Consider the following 18,523-nt stretch of genomic DNA (forward strand, 5'->3'; position numbering starts at 1 on the left):
TACAATGTGGATACTCAGTAACTGACTGGATACTACATACAGTATACAATGTGGATACTCAGTAACTGACTGGTGGTTACTACATACAGTATACAATGTGGATACTCAGTAACTGACTGGTTACTACATACAGTATACAATGTGGATACTCAGTAACTGACTGGTTACTACATACAGTATACAATGTGGATACTCAGTAATTGACTGGTTACTACATACAGTAAACAATGTGGATACTCAGTAACTGACTGACTGGTTACTACATACAGTATACACTGTGGATACTCAGTAACTGACTGGTTACTACATACAGTATACAATGTGGATACTCAGTAACTGACTGGTTACTACATACAGTATACAATGTGGACACTCAGTAACTGACTGGTTACTACATACAGTATACAATGTGGATACTCAGTAACTGATTGGTTACTACATACAGTATACAATGTGGACACTCAGTAACTGACTGGTTACTACATACAGTATACAATGTGGATACTCAGTAACTGACTGGTGGTTACTACATACAGTATACAATGTGGATACTCAGTAACTGACTGGTTACTACATACAGTATACAATGTGGATACTCAGTAACTGACTGGTTACTACATACAGTATACAATGTGGACACTCAGTAACTGACTGGTTACTACATACAGCCTGTTTCACTGTACCACTGTAGGCATATCATGTTTATCATTTCATTGCTGGTTGTTGTATATATGAACATTGTATACTTATTTCTTGATCTTTGTGTTTTTATTGTGAGAGCTCAAGTAATATTCCTTTACACATGGCAAATAAACTTTGTAAAACTTTGTAAAAACTTGATGCATGGCCTAGAATTAGACACAGGGAGGGAGAATTAGACAGGGGGAGGGAGACGGGGAGGGAGAATTAGACAGGGAGGGAGAATTAGACACGGGGAGGGAGAATTAGACACGGTGAGGGAGAATTAGACAGGGGGGAGAATTAGACAGGGGGAGGGAGACGGGGAGGGAGAATTAGACAGGGGGAGGGAGAATTAGACACAGGGAGGGAGAATTAGACAGGAAGGGAGAATTAGACAGGGAGGGAGAATTAGGCACAGGGATAGAGAATTAGACAGAGAGGGAGAATTAGACAGGGGGAGGGAGAATTAGACAGGGGGAGGGAGACGGGGAGGGAGAATTAGACAGGGGGAGGGAGAATTAGACACAGGGAGGGAGAATTAGACAGGAAGGGAGAATTAGACAGGGAGGGAGAATTAGGCACAGGGATAGAGAATTAGAGAGGGAGAATTAGACACAGGGAGGGAGAATTAGACAGAGAGGGAGAATTAGACAGGGAGGGAGAATTAGGCACAGGGATAGAGAATTAGACAGAGAGGGAGAATTAGACACAGGGAGGGAGAATAAGACAGAGAGGGAGAATTAGACACAGGGAAGGAGAATAAGACAGAGAGGGAGAATTAGACAAAGGGAGGGAGAATTAGACAGGGGGAGGGAGAATTAGACAGGGGGGGAGAATTAGACACAGGGAGGGAGAATTAGACAGGGAGGGAGAATTAGACACAGGGAGGGAGAATTAGACACAGGGAGGGAGAATTAGACAGGGAGGGAGAATTAGACACAGGGAGGGAGAATTAGACACAGGAAAGAGAATTAGACAGGGGGAGGGAGAGTTAGACACAGGGAGGGAGAATTCGACACAGGAAAGAGAATTAGACAGGGGGAGGAGAATTAGACACAGGGAAAGAGAATTAGACAGGGGGGGAGAATTATACACAGGGAGGGAGAATTAGAAACAGGGAAAGATAATTAGACAGGGGGAGGGAGAATTAGACCTAGGGAGGGAGAATTAGACAGGGGGAGGAAGAATTAGACATAGGGAGGAAGAATTAGACATGGGGAGGGAGAATTAGACAGGGGGAGGGAGAATTAGACACAGGGAAGGAGAATTAAACAGAGGGAGAATTAGACACAGGGAGGGTGAATTAGACAGAGAGGGAGAATTAGACAGGAAGGGAGAATTAGACAGGGAGGGAGAATTAGGCACAGGGATAGAGAATTAGACAGAGAGGGAGAATTAGACACAGGGAGGGAGAATTAGACAGAGAGGGAGAATTAGACAGGGAGGGAGAATTAGGCACAGGGATAGAGAATTAGACAGAGAGGGAGAATTAGACACAGGGAGGGAGAATAAGACAGAGAGGGAGAATTAGACACAGGGAAGGAGAATTAAACAGAGAGGGAGAATTAGACAGGGAGGGAGAATTAGACACAGGGAAGGAGAATAAGACAGAGAGGGAGAATTAGACACTGGGAGGGAGAATTAGACAGGGAGGGAGAATTAGGCACAGGGAAGGAGAATAAGACAGAGAGGGAGAATTAGACACTGGGAGGGAGAATTAGACAGGGAGGGAGAATTAGGCACAGGGAAGGAGAATAAGACAGAGAGGGAGAATTAGACACTGGGAGGGAGAATTAGACACAGGGATAGAGAATTAGACAGAGAGGGAGAATTAGACACAGGTAAGGAGAATTAAACAGAGAGGGAGAATTAGACAGAGAGGGAGAATTAGACACAGGGAGGGAGAATTAGACAGAGAGGGAGAATTAGGCACAGGGATAGAGAATTAGAAGGAAGAATTAGACAGGGGGAGGGAGACGGGGAGGGAGAATTAGACAGGGGGAGGGAGAGTTAGACACAGGGAGGGAGAGTTAGACACAGGGAGGGAGAATTTGACACAGGGAGGGGGAATTAGACAAGGGGAGGGAGTATTAGACACAGGGAGGGAGAATTAGACAGGGGGAGGGAAACGGGGAGGGAGAATTAGACAGGGGGAGGGAGAATTAGACAGGGGGAGGGAGAATTAGACACAGGGAGGGAGAATTAGACAGGGGGAGGGAGACGGGGAGGGAGAATTAGACAGGGGGAGGGAGAATTATACAGGGGGAGGGAGAATTATACAGGGGGAGGGAGAATTAGACAGGGGGGGAGAATTAGACACAGGGAGGGAGAATTAGACACAGGGAGGGAGAATTAGACACAGGGAGGGAGAATTAGACAGGGGGAGGGAGAATTAGACAGGGGGAGGGAGACGGGGAGGGAGAATTAGACAGGGGGAGGGAGAATTAGACACAGGGAGGGAGAATTAGACAGGGGGAGGGAGACGGGGAGGGAGAATTAGACAGGGGGAGGGAGAGTTAGACAGGGGGAGAAAGAATTAGACACAGGGAGGAGAATTAGACACAGGGAGGGAGAGTTAGACACAGGGAGGGAGAATTAGACAGGGAGGGAGAATTAGACACAGGGAAAGATAATTAGACAGGGGGAGGGAGAGTTAGACACAGGGAGGGAGAATTAGACACAGGGAGGGAGAATTAGACAAGGAGGGAGAATTAGACACAGGGAAAGATAATTAGACAGGGGGAGGGAGAGTTAGACACAGGGAGGGAGAATTCGACACAGGAAAGAGAATTAGACAGGGGGAGGAGAATTAGACACAGGGAAAGAGAATTAGACAGGGGGGGAGAATTATACACAGGGAGGGAGAATTAGAAACAGGGAAAGATAATTAGACAGGGGGAGGGAGAATTAGACCTAGGGAGGGAGAATTAGACAGGGGGAGGAAGAATTAGACATAGGGAGGAAGAATTAGACATGGGGAGGGAGAATTAGACAGGGGGAGGGAGAATTAGACACAGGGAAGGAGAATTAAACAGAGGGAGAATTAGACACAGGGAGGGTGAATTAGACAGAGAGGGAGAATTAGACAGGAAGGGAGAATTAGACAGGGAGGGAGAATTAGGCACAGGGATAGAGAATTAGACAGAGAGGGAGAATTAGACACAGGGAGGGAGAATTAGACAGAGAGGGAGAATTAGACAGGGAGGGAGAATTAGGCACAGGGATAGAGAATTAGACAGAGAGGGAGAATTAGACACAGGGAGGGAGAATAAGACAGAGAGGGAGAATTAGACACAGGGAAGGAGAATTAAACAGAGAGGGAGAATTAGACAGGGAGGGAGAATTAGACACAGGGAAGGAGAATAAGACAGAGAAGGAGAATTAGACACTGGGAGGGAGAATTAGACAGGGAGGGAGAATTAGGCACAGGGAAGGAGAATAAGACAGAGAGGGAGAATTAGACACTGGGAGGGAGAATTAGACTGTCAGGTTCGTGAATGAGGACCCAAAAGCGAATTAACAAACAGAGTTTCTTTAATGATGAACACACGTGGGCTCAGATGGACAGGTAGATTCCGACAGGACAGGACAAGGTTGCAGCAAACACGATGATAGTCTGGTTCAGGCATGAGACACACAAACAAGAATCCGACAAAGACAGGAGCAGAAACAGAGAGAGATATAGGGACCTAATCAGAGGGAAAAAAGGGAACAGGTGGGAAAAGGGGTGAATGAGGTAGTCAGAGAAGACAAGGAACAGCTGGGGGAAAGAGGGACAGAAACGGTAACCTAGTACGACCAGCAGAGGGAGACAGGGTGAAAGGAAAGGACAGAAAGACACAACATGACAATACATGACAGTACCCCCCCACTCACCGAGCGCCTCCTGGCGCACTCGAGGAGGAAACCTGGCGGCAACGGAGGAAATCCTCGATCAGCGCACGGTCCAGCACGTCCCGAGAGGGAACCCAACTCCTCTCCTCAGGACCGTACCCCTCCCAATCTACGAGGTACTGGTGACCACGGCCCCGAGGACGCATGTCCAAAATCCTACGGACCCTGTAGATGGGTGCGCCCTCGACAAGGATGGGGGGGGGGGGGGGGCAAGACGAGCGGGGGCGCGAAGAACGGGCTTGATACAGGAGACATGGAAGACCGGGTGGACGCGACGAAGGTATCGCGGAAGAAGAAGTCGAACTGCGACAGGATTAATGACCCGAGAAATACGGAACGGACCAATGAACCGCGGGGTCAACTTGCGAGAAGCCGTCTTAAGGGGAAGGTTCTGAGTGGAGAGCCAAACTCTCTGACCGCGACAATATCTAGGACTCTTAGTTCTACGCTTATTAGCAGCCCTCACAGTCTGCGTCCTATAACGGCAAAGTGCAGACCTGACCCTCTTCCAGGTGCGCTCGCAACGTTGGACAAAAGCCTGAGCGGAGGGGACGCTGGACTCGGCGAACTGAGATGAGAACAGCGGAGGCTGGTACCCGAGGCTACTCTGAAAAGGAGATAGCCCGGTCGCAGACGAAGGAAGCGAGTTGTGGGCGTATTCTGCCCAGGGGAGCTGTTCTGACCAAGACGCAGGGTTGCGAAAAGAAAGACTGCGTAAGATGCGACCAATAGTCTGATTGGCCCGTTCTGCTTGACCGTTAGACTGGGGGTGAAAGCCGGAAGAGAGACTGACGGAAGCCCCAATCAAACGGCAAAACTCCCTCCAAAATTGAGACGTGAATTGCGGACCTCTGTCCGAAACGACGTCTGACGGAAGGCCATGAATTCTGAAAACATTCTCGATGATGATTTGTGCCGTCTCTTTAGCAGAAGGAAGCTTAGCAAGGGGAATGAAATGAGCCGCCTTAGAGAACCTATCGACAACCGTAAGAATAACAGTCTTCCCCGCTGACGAAGGCAGTCCGGTGACAAAATCTAAGGCGATGTGAGACCACGGTCGAGAGGGAATGGGAAGCTGCCTGAGACGGCCGGCAGGAGGGGAGTTACCGGACTTAGTCTGCGCGCAGACCGAACAAGCAGCCACGAAACGACGCGTGTCATGCTCCCGGGTGGGCCACCAAAAATGCTGGCGAATGGAAGCAAGCGTACCCCGAACGCCAGGGTGGCCGGCTAACTTGGCAGAGTGAGCCCACTGAAGAACGGCCAGACGAGTAGGAACGGGAACGAAAATAAGGTTCCTAGGACAAGCGCGCGGCGACGGAGTGTGAGTGAGCGCTTGCTTTACCTGCCTCTCAATTCCCCAGACAGTCAACCCGACAACACGCCCCTCAGGGAGAATCCCCTCGGGGTCAGTGGAGGCTACTGAAGAACTGAAGAGACGAGATAAAGCATCAGGCTTGGTGTTCTTAGAGCCCGGACGATAAGAAATCACGAACTCGAAACGAGCGAAAAACAGCGCCCAACGCGCCTGACGCGCATTAAGTCGTTTGGCAGAACGGATGTACTCAAGGTTCCTATGGTCAGTCCAAACGACAAAAGGAACGGTCGCCCCCTCCAACCACTGTCGCCATTCGCCTAGGGCTAACCGGATGGCGAGCAGTTCGCGGTTTCCCACATCATAGTTACGTTCCGACGGCGACAGGCGATGAGAAAAATACGCGCATGGGTGGACCTTGTCGTCAGAGAGGGAGCGCTGAGAAAGAATGGCTCCCACGCCCACCTCTGACGCGTCAACCTCGACAACGAACTGTCTAGAGACGTCAGGTGTAACAAGGATAGGAGCGGATGTAAAACGATTCTTGAGGAGATCAAAAGCTCCCTGGGCGGAAACGGACCACTTAAAGCACGTCTTGACAGAAGTAAGGGCTGTGAGAGGAGCTGCCACCTGACCGAAATTACGGATGAAACGACGATAGAAGTTCGCGAAGCCGAGAAAGCGCTGCAGCTCGACGCGTGACTTAGGGGCGGGCCAATCAATGACAGCTTGGACCTTAGCGGGATCCATCTTAATGCCTTCAGCGGAAATAACAGAACCGAGAAATGTGACGGAGGAGGCATGAAAAGTGCACTTCTCAGCCTTCACAAAAAGACAATTCTCTAAAAGGCGCTGGAGGACACGTCGAACGTGCTGAACATGAATCTGGAGTGACGGTGAAAAAATCAGGATATCGTCAAGGTAAACGAAAACAAAGATGTTCAGCATGTCTCTCAGGACATCATTGACTAATGCCTGAAAGACAGCTGGAGCGTTAGCGAGGCCGAAAGGAAGAACCCGGTATTCAAAGTGCCCTAACGGAGTGTTAAACGCCGTCTTCCACTCGTCCCCCTCCCTGATGCGCACGAGATGGTAAGCGTTACGAAGGTCCAACTTAGTGAAAAACCTGGCTCCCTGCAGGATCTCGAAGGCTGAAGACATAAGAGGAAGCGGATAACGATTCTTCACTGTTATGTCATTCAGCCCTCGATAATCTATGCAGGGGCGCAGAGACCCGTCCTTCTTCTTGACAAAAAAAAACCCCGCTCCGGCGGGAGAGGAGGAGGGGACTATGGTACCGGCGTCAAGAGCTACAGACAAATAATCCTCGAGAGCCTTACGTTCGGGAGCCGACAGAGAGTATAGTCTACCCCGGGGGGGAGTGGTTCCCGGAAGGAGATCAATACTACAATCATACGACCGGTGTGGAGGAAGAGAGGTGGCCCTGGACCGACTGAACACCGTGCGCAGATCGTGATATTCCTCCGGCACCCCTGTCAAATCACCAGGCTCCTCCTGTGAAGAAGAGACAGAGGAAACAGGAGGGATAGCAGACATTAAACATTTCACATGACAAGAGACGTTCCAGGAGAGGATAGAATTACTAGACCAATTAATGGAAGGATTATGACAAACTAGCCAGGGATGGCCCAAAACAACAGGTGTAAAAGGTGAACGAAAAATTAAAAAAGAAATGGTTTCGCTATGATTACCAGAAACAGTGAGGGTTAAAGGTAGCGTCTCACGCTGAATCCTGGGGAGAGGACTACCATCCAGGGCGAACAAGGCCGTGGACTCCCTTAACTGTCTGAGAGGAATGTCATGTTCCCGAGCCCAGGTCTCGTCCATAAAACAGCCCTCCACCCCAGAGTCTATTAAGGCACTGCAGGAAGCTGACGAACCGGTCCAGCGTAGATGGGCCGACAAGGTAGTGCAGGATCTTGAAGGAGAGACAGGAGTAGTAGCGCTCACCAGTAGCCCTCCGCTTACTGATGAGCTCTGGCTTTTACTGGACATGAAGTGACAAAATGACCAGCAGAACCGCAATAGAGACAGAGGCGGTTGGTGATTCTCCGTTCCCTCTCCTTAGTCGAGATGCGGATACCTCCCAGCTGCATAGGCTCAGCTCCCGAGCCGGCAGAGGAAGATGGTAGTGATGCGGAGAGGGGGGCAACGGAGAACGCAAGCTCCTTTCCACGAGCTCGGTGACGAAGATCAACCCGTCGCTCAATGCGAATAGCGAGTTCAATCAAGGAATCCACGCTGGAAGGAACCTCCCGGGAGAGAATCTCATCCTTTACCTCTGCGCGGAGACCCTCCAGAAGACGAGCGAGCAAAGCCGGCTCGTTCCAGCCACTGGAGGCAGCAAGAGTGCGAAACTCAATAGAGTAGTCTGTTATGGATCGATTGCCTTGACATAGGGAAGACAGGGCCCTGGAAGCCTCCTCCCCAAAAACAGATCGATCAAAAACCCGTATCATCTCCTCCTTAAAGTCCTGATACTGGTTAGTACACTCAGCCCTTGCCTCCCAGATTGCCGTGCCCCACTCACGAGCCCGTCCAGTAAGGAGAGATATGACGTAGGCGACACGAGCAGTGCTCCTGGCGTAAGTGTTGGGCTGGAGAGAAAACACAATATCACACTGGGTGAGGAACGAGCGGCATTCAGTGGGCTCCCCAGAGTAACACGGCGGGTTATTGATTCTGGGCTCCGGAGATTCGAAAGCCCTGGAAGTGGCCGGTGGATCGAGGCGGAGATGGTGAACCTGTTCTGTGAGGTTGGAGACTTGGGTGGCCAGGGTCTCAACGGCATGTCGAGCAGCAGACAATTCCTGCTCGTGTCTGCCTAGCATCGCTCCCTGGATCTCGACGGCTGAGTGGAGAGGATCCGAAGTCGCTGGGTCCATTCTTGGTCGGATTCTTCTGTCAGGTTCGTGAATGAGGACCCAAAAGCGAATTAACAAACAGAGTTTCTTTAATGATGAACACACGTGGGCTCAGATGGACAGGTAGATTCCGACAGGACAGGACAAGGTTGCAGCAAACACGATGATAGTCTGGTTCAGGCATGAGACACACAAACAAGAATCCGACAAAGACAGGAGCAGAAACAGAGAGAGATATAGGGACCTAATCAGAGGGAAAAAAGGGAACAGGTGGGAAAAGGGGTGAATGAGGTAGTCAGAGAAGACAAGGAACAGCTGGGGGAAAGAGGGACAGAAACGGTAACCTAGTACGACCAGCAGAGGGAGACAGGGTGAAAGGAAAGGACAGAAAGACACAACATGACAATACATGACATAGACAGGGAGGGAGAATTAGGCACAGGGAAGGAGAATAAGACAGAGAGGGAGAATTAGACACTGGGAGGGAGAATTAGACACAGGGATAGAGAATTAGACAGAGAGGGAGAATTAGACACAGGTAAGGAGAATTAAACAGAGAGGGAGAATTAGACAGAGAGGGAGAATTAGACACAGGGAGGGAGAATTAGACAGAGAGGGAGAATTAGGCACAGGGATAGAGAATTAGAAGGAAGAATTAGACAGGGGGAGGGAGACGGGGAGGGAGAATTAGACAGGGGGAGGGAGAGTTAGACACAGGGAGGGAGAGTTAGACACAGGGAGGGAGAATTTGACACAGGGAGGGAGAATTAGACAAGGGGAGGGAGTATTAGACACAGGGAGGGAGAATTAGACAGGGGGAGGGAAACGGGGAGGGAGAATTAGACAGGGGGAGGGAGAATTAGACAGGGGGAGGGAGAATTAGACACAGGGAGGGAGAATTAGACAGGGGGAGGGAGACGGGGAGGGAGAATTATACAGGGGGAGGGAGAATTATACAGGGGGAGGGAGAATTATACAGGGGGAGGGAGAATTAGACAGGGGGGGAGAATTAGACACAGGGAGGGAGAATTAGACACAGGGAGGGAGAATTAGACACAGGGAGGGAGAATTAGACAGGGGGAGGGAGAATTAGACAGGGGGAGGGAGACGGGGAGGGAGAATTAGACAGGGGGAGGGAGAATTAGACACAGGGAGGGAGAATTAGACAGGGGGAGGGAGACGGGGAGGGAGAATTAGACAGGGGGAGGGAGAGTTAGACAGGGGGAGAAAGAATTAGACACAGGGAGGAGAATTAGACACAGGGAGGGAGAGTTAGACACAGGGAGGGAGAATTAGACAGGGAGGGAGAATTAGACACAGGGAAAGATAATTAGACAGGGGGAGGGAGAGTTAGACACAGGGAGGGAGAATTAGACACAGGGAGGGAGAATTAGACACAGGGAAAGAGAATTAGACAGGGGGAGGGAGAGTTAGAAAGGGGGAGGGAGAATTAGACACAGGGAGGAGAATTAGACACAGGGAGGGAGAGTTAGACACAGGGAGGGAGAATTAGACACAGGGAGGGAGAATTAGACAGGGAGGGAGAATTAGACACATGGAAAGAGAATTAGACAAGGGGAGGGAGAGTTAGACACAGGGAAAGAGAATTAGACAGGGGGAGGGAGAGTTAGACACAGGGAAAGAGAATTAGACAGGGGGAGGGAGAGTTAGAAAGGGGGAGGGAGAATTAGACACAGGGAGGAGAATTAGACACAGGGAGGGAGAGTTAGACACAGGGAGGGAGAATTAGACACAGGGAGGGAGAATTAGACAGGGAGGGAGAATTAGACAGGGAGGGAGAATTAGGCACAGGGATAGAGAATTAGACAGAGAGGGAGAATTAGACACAGGGAGGGAGAATTAGACAGAGAGGGAGAATTAGACAGGGAGGGAGAATTAGGCACAGGGTTAGAGAATTAGACAGAGAGGGAGAATTAGACACAGGGAGGGAGAATAAGACAGAGAGGGAGAATTAGACAGGGAGGGAGAATTAGACAGGGAGGGAGAATTAGGCACAGGGATAGAGAATTAGACAGAGAGGGAGAATTAGACACAGGGAGGGAGAACAAGACAGAGAGGGAGAATTAGACACAGGGAAGGAGAATTAAACAGAGAGGGAGAATTAGACAGAGAGGGAGAATTAGACACAGGGAGGGAGAATTAGAAAGAGAGGGAGAATTAGACAGGGAGGGAGAATTAGGCACAGGGATAGAGAATTAGACAGAGAGGGAGAATTAGACACAGGGAATGAGAATTAAACAGAGAGGGAGAATTAGACACAGAGGGAGAATTAGACACAGCGAGGGAGAATTAGACACAGGGAGGGAGACTGGAAGGGAGAATTAGACAGTGGGAGGGAGAATTAGACAGTGGGAGGGAGAATTAGACACAGGGAAGGAGAATTAGACAGTGGGAGGGAGAATTAGACAGTGGGAGGGAGAATTAGACACAGGGGGGGAGACTGGAAGGGAGAATTAGACAGTGGGAGGGAGAATTAGACAGTGGGAGGGAGAATTAGACAAAGGGAGGGAGAATTAGACAGGGGGAAGGAGACGGGGAGGGAGAATTAGACACGGCGAGGGAGAATTAGACACGGAAGGAGAATTAGACACGGGGAGGGAGAATTAGACACAGGGAGGGAGAATTAGCCAGGGGAGGGAGAATTAGACACAGGGAGGGAGAATTAGCCAGGGGGAGGGAGAATTAGACACAGGGAGGGATAATTAGCCAGGGGGAGGGAGAATTAGCCAGGGGGAGGGAGAATTAGTCAGGTGGAGGAGAGATTTAGATACGGGGAGGGACCTACAATAACAGATGCATCACAACATTCAACAGTGGGTGGGGACTGACTTTTCAAAAGTCTTAACATGGATCTTCTGAAAGACGTGTTTTTATTGTATTACTGAAATGGATGAGTTTGGTCTAATACTGATCTTTTATTCACTAATTGGTATTTTGTCGAAATCAGATCTGCTCTGAATTTAATCTGATGTGAAAAGATCTGATGTCACCAGTTAGTGGAAAAAAAGATCAGAATTTGTGTCTAAATGCAGCATAGTGGTTCATTGGATGAAAATAATTAATACACACTAAAGGTCTTCATGGTTCCACCCGAATACCCGGCCGAGACCCGATCCGGGACCCGAGTGTCCTGGTTGATTGGTATCGGGTCTATGTAACTAACTGATAGACCTGAGTGGACCCGAATGGACCCAACCACAGCTCTACATAGCCTATAGCACATGTATTTTATGCTAATAAGGTGAATGTATTGACTTATAGAAGGCCTAGCCAACATATAAAGACCTATTAGTTAACTAGAAGAGCAACTTGGCTGATAAACATGACTTATTTTGTCTTTGGGTCTATTCGGGTCCTGGTCCCCCTTTAAACAATATATCAGGTATGATTGGTGACCTCGGGTCCATTCGGGTCCTGGTCCCCCTTTAAACAATATATCAGGTATGATTGGTGACCTTGGGTCCTGGTCCCCCTTTAAACAATATATCAGGTATGATTGGTAACCTCGGGTCCATTTGGGTCCTGGTCCCCCTTTAAAAAAATATATCAGGTATGATTAGTGACCTCGGGTCCATTCGGGTCCTGGTCCCCCTTTAAACAATATATCAGGTATGATTGGTGACCTCGGGTCCATTCGGGTCCTGGTCCCCCTTTAAACAATATATCAGGTATGATTGGTGACCTCGGGTCCATTCAGGTCCATTCGGGTCCTGGTCCCCCTTTAAACAATATATCAGGTAAGATTGGTGACCTCGGGTCCATTCGGGTCCTGATCCCCCTGTAAACAATATATCAGGTAAGATTGGTGACCTCGGGTCCAGTCGGGTCCTGGTCCCCCTTTAAACAATATATCAGGTAAGATTGGTGACCTCGGGTCCATTTGGGTCCTGGTCCCCCTTTAAACAATATATCAGGTAAGATTGGTGACCTCAGGTCCATTCGGGTCTTGGTCCCCCTTTAAACAATATATCAGGTATGATTGGTGACCTCGGGTCCAGGTCTAACTTTTCAGGGCCAAGAAGACATCTTCCGATCCACAATTTTTATGCAGGTAAAGTCATAAGGTATAAAAAGAAATTAATGACAGTAGTGATGTTAACAGGTTGTTTCAGGTACAATTTTATTAAATAATTATAAATACTGGTGGGATCTTTTTGTGCAAAATGTATTATGAAAACGCCATTGTCAGCAAATATTGATATAACCATCATATCAAAATAAATGTGGAAGCTGCGCGATGATATGTTGATTGGTCCTCCCATTATGACTCAGGAAACCATGTCGTTTATTAGGCTACAGATTAAATCAATTATGATCAGGGCCGTTACCAGGGTTTGAGGTTTGAGGTACAGACTTATGCATTTCTATACAGTTTTTTTTTTTTTACTTGAAAATGCTATTCTGAGAACAGCAAATATAAGCTACAATTACACCAGGTACTGGAAAATACCTGGCACCATCCCTACGGTGAAGCATGGTGGTGGCAGAATCGTGCTGTGGGGATGTTTTTCAGCGGCAGGGACTGGGAGACAGGTCAGGATCGAGGGAAATATGAACGGAGCAAAGTACAGAGAGAGATCCTTGATGAAAACCTGCTCCAGAGCGCTCAGGACCTCAGACTGGGGCAAATGTCCACATTCCGACAGGACAACGACCCTAAGCACACAGCCATTACAACGCAGGAGTGGCTTCGGGACAAGTCTCTGAATGTCCTTGAGTGGCCCAGCCAGAGCCCGGACTTGAACCTGATCAAACATCTCTGGAGAGACCTGAAAATAGCTGTGCAGCGACGCTCCCCATCCAACCTGACAGAGTTTGAGAGGAGCTGCAGAGAAGAATGGGAGAAACTACGCAAATACAGGTGTTCCAAGCTTGTAGTGTCATACCCAAGAAGACTCAAGGCTGTAATCACTGCCAAATGTGCTTCAACAAAGTACAGAGGAAACGGTAAGAATAGTTATGTAAATGTCATATTTCATTTTATTTTATTTTATACATTTGTAAACATTTCTAAAAAACAGTTTTTGCTTTGTCATTATGAGGTATTGTGTATAAATGGATGAGGGAAAAAAAACAATTGAATCCATTTTTAGAATAAGGCTGTAACGTAACAAAATGTGGAAAAAAGTCAAAGGGTCTGAATACTTTCCGAATGCACTGCATTCAGGAACAAATAACCCCCGTATTAGTGTTTTATATTTCATAAATGTTTTACAAATGTTAGAATTGTTCTTCCACTTTCACATTACAGACTATTTTGTGTAGATCGTTGACCGAAAAATTACAATTAAATCCATTTGAATAACACCTCGAAACACAACAAAATGTGGAAAACGTCAAGGGGTGTGAATATTTTCTGAAGGGACTGTAATTCAGGAACAATGTGGTGTTAACCAAATCAAGGACAAGCCCTTTTATGATCTACAAGGAAAATGGACATGATATTTGGTTTCAACCTAATCTTAGAACCTACACTCTCATCAAAGAGAATTACATCCCTATTTACCGCCTGAATCTAACAAAAAGCCAAAGGTCAGATCTGGCACCCTCCCTCCGGCTATAGAGATGCATAGATTTAACAGAGTGTCTAAAGAGAAGATCATTTTACTAATCTGTGATCTTGGTGAAATCTAAACAACATTTATTTTGTGTTTTATTTTTGTGTTTTATTGACAATCTAAGACATTCTTTTTTTTCCATTAACTTGAAGTATACTGCTTACAGGACGAGTAGAGGCTTGAAGTATGTTTCAGACAGGGCATGTTTGAGATTGCTCAGTTTGTTCACAATGCCTGGAGGACAAGGAGAAATGTACGGGTTGTGTGGCTGGATGGTAAAAGGTTGTGTGGCTGGATGGTAGCTGGTTGTGTGGCTGGATGGTAGCTGGTTGTGTGGCTGGATGGTAGCTGGTTGTGTGGCTGGATGGTAGCTGGTTGTGTGGCTGGATGGTAGCTGGTTGTGTGGCTGGATGGTAGCTGGTTGTGTGGCTGGATGGTAGCTGGTTGTGTAGGGTAGCTGGATGGTAGCTGGTTGTGCGGCTGGATGGTAGCTGGTTGTGTGGCTGGATGGTAGCTGGTTGTGTGGCTGGATGGTAGCTGGTTGTGTAGGGTAGCTGGATGGTAGCTGGTTGTGTGGCTGGATGGTAGCTGGTTGTGTGGCTGGATGGTAGCTGGTTGTGTAGCATGGCTGGATGGTAGCTGGATGTGTAGTCTGGCTGGATGGTAGCTGGTTGTGTAGTCTGGCTGGATGGTAGCTGGTTGTCTAGTGTGGCTGGATGGTAGCTGGTTGTGTAGTGTGGCTGAATGGTAGCTGGTTGTCTAGTGTGGCTGGATGGTAGCTGGTTGTGTAGTGTGGCTGGATGGTAGCTGGTTGTGTAGTGTGGCTGCATGGTAGCTGGATGTCTAGTGTGGCTGGACGATAGCTGGTTGTCTAGTGTGGCTGGACACGTAGCTGGTTGTCTATTGTGGCTGGACGGTAGCTGGTTGTCTCGTGTGGCTGGACACATAGCAGGTTGTCTAGTGTGGATGGACACATAGCTGGTTGTCTAGTGTGGCTAGATGGTAGCTGGTTGTCTAGTGTGGCTGGACGGTAGCTGGTTGTCTAGTGTGGCGGGATGGTAGCTGGTTGTCTAGTGTGGCTGAATGGTAGCTGGTTGTCTAGTGTGGCTGGACGATAGCTGGTTGTGTAGGGTGGCTGGATGGTAGCTGGTTGTGTAGTGTGGCTGGATGGTAGCTGGTTGTGTAGTGTGGCTGGATGGTAGCTGGTTGTCTAGTGTGGCTGAATGGTAGCTGGTTGTCTAGTGTGGCTAGATGGTAGCTGGTTGTCTAGTGTGGCTGGACGATAGCTGGTTGTCTAGTGTGGCTGGACACGTAGCTGGTTGTCTAGTGTGGCTGGACGGTAGCTGGTTGTGTAGTGTGGCTGGTTGTGTAGTGTGGCTGGACGGTAGCTGGTTGTGTAGTGTGGCTGGATGGTAGCTGGTTGTGTAGCATGGCTGAATGGTAGCTGGTTGTCTAGTGTGGCTAGATGGTAGCTGGTTGTCTAGTGTGGCTGGACGATAGCTGGTTGTCTAGTGTGGCTGGACACGTAGCTGGTTGTCTAGTGTGGCTGGACGGTAGCTGGTTGTCTAGTGTGGCTGGACGGTAGCTGGTTGTCTAGTGTGGCTGGACGGTAGCTTTTTGTGTAGTGTGGCTGGATGGTAGCTGGTTGTGTAGTGTGGCTGGATGGTAGCTGGTTGTGTAGTGTGGCTGGATGGTAGGTGGTTGTGTAGTGTGGCTGGATGGTAGCTGGTTGTATAGTGTGGCTGGATGGTAGTTGGTGGTGTTGTGTGGCTGGATGGTAGCTGGTGGTGTTGTGTGGCTGGATGGTAGCAGGTTGTGTAGTGTGGCTGGACACGTAGCTGGTTGTGTAGTGTGGCTGGATGGTAGCTGGTGGTGTTGTGTGGCTGGATGGTAGCTGGTTGTGTAGTGTGGCTGGATGGTAGCTGGTTGTGTAGTGTGGCTGGTTGTGTAGTGTGGCTGGACGGTAGCTGATTTTGTAGTGTGGCTGGATGGTAGCTGGTTTTGTAGTGTGGCTGGATGGTAGCTGGTTGTGTACTGTGGCTGGTTGTGAAATGTGGCTGGATGGTGGCTGGTTGTGTAGCGTGGCTGGACGGTAGCTGGTTGTTTAGTGTGGCTGGACGGTAGCTGGTTGTGTAGTGTGGCTACATGCTAGCTGGTTGTGTGGCTGGGTGGTAGTTGGTTGTGTAGTGTGGCTGGATGGTAGCTGGTTGTGTAGCTAGATGGTAGTTGGTTGTGTAGTGTGGCTGGATGGTAGCTGGTTGTGTAGAGTGGCTGGACGGTAGCTGGTTGTGTAGTGTGGCTAGATGCTAGCTGGTTGTATGGCTGGATGGTAGTTGGTTGTGTATTGTGGCTGGATGGTAGCTGGTTGTGTAGTGTGGCTAGATGCTAGCTGGTTGTGTGGCTGGATGGTAGTTGGTTATGTAGCTGGATGGTAGCTGGTGGTGTAGCTGGATGGTAGCTGGTTGTGAAGTGTGGCTGGATGGTAGCTGGTTGTCTGGTGTGGCTGGACACGTAGCTGGTTGTCTAGTGTGGATGGACCGTAGCTGGTTTTGTAGTGTGGCTGGATGGTAGCTGGTTGTGTAGTGTGGCTGGATGGTAGCTGGTTGTGTAGTGTGGCTGGACGGTAGCTGGTTGTGTAGTGTGGCTGGATGGTATCTGGTTGTGAAGTGTGGCTAGATGGTAGCTGGTTGTGTACTGTGGCTGGATGGAAGCTGGTTGTGTAGCTGGATGGTAGCTGGTTGTGAAGTGTGGCTGGATGGTAGCTGGTTGTGTAGCTGGATGGTAGCTGGTTGTGTAGCTGGATGGTAGCTGGTTGTGTAGTGTGGCTGGATGCTAGCTGGTTGTGTAGCTGGATGGTAGCTGGTTGTGTAGTGTGGCTGGACAGTAGCTGGTTGTGAAGTGTGGCTGAACGGTAGCTGGTTGTGAGGTGTGGCTGGATGGTAGCTGGTTGTGTAGCGTGGCTGGATGGTAGCTGGTTGTGTAGTGTGGCTGGATGGTAGCTGGTTGTGTAGTGTGGCTGTACACGTAGCTGGTTGTCTAGTGTGGATGGACGGTAGCTGGTTGTGTAGGGTGGCTGGACGGTAGCTGGTTGTGTAGTGTGGCTGGATGGTAGCTGGTTGTGTAGTGTGGCTGGATGGTAGCTGGTTGTGTAGTGTGGCTGGATGGTAGCTGGTTGTCTAGTGTGGCTGAATGGTAGCTGGTTGTCTAGTGTGGCTAGATGGTAGCTGGTTGTCTAGTGTGGCTGGACGATAGCTGGTTGTCTAGTGTGGCTGGACACGTAGCTGGTTGTCTAGTGTGGCTGGACGGTAGCTGGTTGTGTAGTGTGGCTGGTTGTGTAGTGTGGCTGGACGGTAGCTGGTTGTGTAGTGTGGCTGGATGGTAGCTGGTTGTGTAGCATGGCTGAATGGTAGCTGGTTGTCTAGTGTGGCTAGATGGTAGCTGGTTGTCTAGTGTGGCTGGACGATAGCTGGTTGTCTAGTGTGGCTGGACACGTAGCTGGTTGTCTAGTGTTGCTGGACGGTAGCTGGTTGTCTAGTGTGGCTGGACGGTAGCTGGTTGTCTAGTGTGGCTGGACGGTAGCTTTTTGTCTGGTGTGGCTGGATGGTAGCTGGTTGTGTAGTGTGGCTGGATGGTAGCTGGTTGTGTAGTGTGGCTGGATGGTAGGTGGTTGTGTAGTGTGGCTGGATGGTAGCTGGTTGTATAGTGTGGCTGGATGGTAGTTGGTGGTGTTGTGTGGCTGGATGGTAGCTGGTGGTGTTGTGTGGCTGGATGGTAGCAGGTTGTGTAGTGTGGCTGGACACGTAGCTGGTTGTGTAGTGTGGCTGGATGGTAGCTGGTGGTGTTGTGTGGCTGGATGGTAGCTGGTTGTGTAGTGTGGCTGGATGGTAGCTGGTTGTGTAGTGTGGCTGGTTGTGTAGTGTGGCTGGACGGTAGCTGATTTTGTAGTGTGGCTGGATGGTAGCTGGTTTTGTAGTGTGGCTGGATGGTAGCTGGTTGTGTACTGTGGCTGGTTGTGAAATGTGGCTGGATGGTGGCTGGTTGTGTAGCGTGGCTGGACGGTAGCTGGTTGTTTAGTGTGGCTGGACGGTAGCTGGTTGTGTAGTGTGGCTACATGCTAGCTGGTTGTGTGGCTGGGTGGTAGTTGGTTGTGTAGTGTGGCTGGATGGTAG

Source organism: Oncorhynchus clarkii, chromosome 29 (genome assembly GCF_045791955.1).
Source record: "Oncorhynchus clarkii lewisi isolate Uvic-CL-2024 chromosome 29, UVic_Ocla_1.0, whole genome shotgun sequence".
In the NCBI taxonomy this organism is placed as follows: Eukaryota; Metazoa; Chordata; class Actinopteri; order Salmoniformes; family Salmonidae; genus Oncorhynchus; species Oncorhynchus clarkii.